Below are 1147 nucleotides of genomic sequence, written 5' to 3' on the forward strand. Positions count from 1 at the left end.
TCCTGCAGGGTGGTACTGTTGTACGTAGGCTGTTTAGGTTTTTATGTTGGTGGCGCCACGTAGCGCTCTGTATGAAAATCGCTGACTGCGCTGTGTGCAGTCTGTGGCTGGTTGGACTCATTGTTGGAAAATTCACTAGCGTAGTGTTGGGCAGTTGGATGTGAACAGCGCGTAGCGTTGGGCCGTTGAAGGTGAGCCGCCAGAAGTGGTGGATGTGGGGAGAGAGATGCCTGAGTTTTGAGCGGACGATCTGGACGTGTGTCCGTCAGAAAAAAGAAATTCGTTTAATTTGATGTCACAAAATTATATATATATATATTATGACTTTTGAACATTATTAAGGTAAATACATTGTCTACATCAAAATCTTTCATTTGCTAATTTTGCCTGTCAGTAGTCAGTGCCTTCAGTAGTTAGAATCTTTTATTTAGCTGGCAGTATTGGCGCTCGCTGTGTTGCAGTAGTTCGAGCAATGAAGATTTTTGTGAGGTAAGTTCATTCATGAAAGGCGTAGGTTATTGTCAGTCAGGGCCATTCTTTTGTAGGGATTATTGAAAGTCAGACTGCGTAGCGCTAAAAATATTGTGTGTCAGTTTAGTGATGATCATAATAAGTAAAGAGAGAACTGTCTGAGTACGTTCAGTTTTGCTCAGCTGTTTGAAAATCAAATAACGTGAGAGTTTTTCCAGAACTGCCATTCTTTACATACATGTCGCCCCTTAGCCAGGATACCTCACTGGAATCTTCTGATTTTTTTTCTTGTAGTTTGAGTAATTAGTGTAGATGTTGTTTATTGCTAGCGTGTAATTGTAGAGAGAATTTCCTTTGTAGCGGCAGTTTTTCATTGTTGTACAGTAACACAGTTGTGACACGCGCGTAGATTTGCACCAAGTATTTCGCAGCCGCGCTTGCAATTAAACAGACATTATTTTCAGTGTTGTGTTAATGTGTTTTCTTATTTTTGCTCGTCAAATTGTGCTTTTTTGTGTTATCGTGTGAAATAAGTGATAATTATGGCGTGTGAAAAAGTAACACTAGGCTCCAAAGTAAATTGAGAAATCATAGTGACGACGAGAGTAGCTTATCTGCACCACCATGTAATGAATTAACAGTCATTGAAATTAGTAATTTGGTAACTATGCATGGG

Source organism: Schistocerca cancellata, chromosome 10 (genome assembly GCF_023864275.1).
Source record: "Schistocerca cancellata isolate TAMUIC-IGC-003103 chromosome 10, iqSchCanc2.1, whole genome shotgun sequence".
NCBI lineage: Eukaryota > Metazoa > Arthropoda > Insecta > Orthoptera > Acrididae > Schistocerca > Schistocerca cancellata.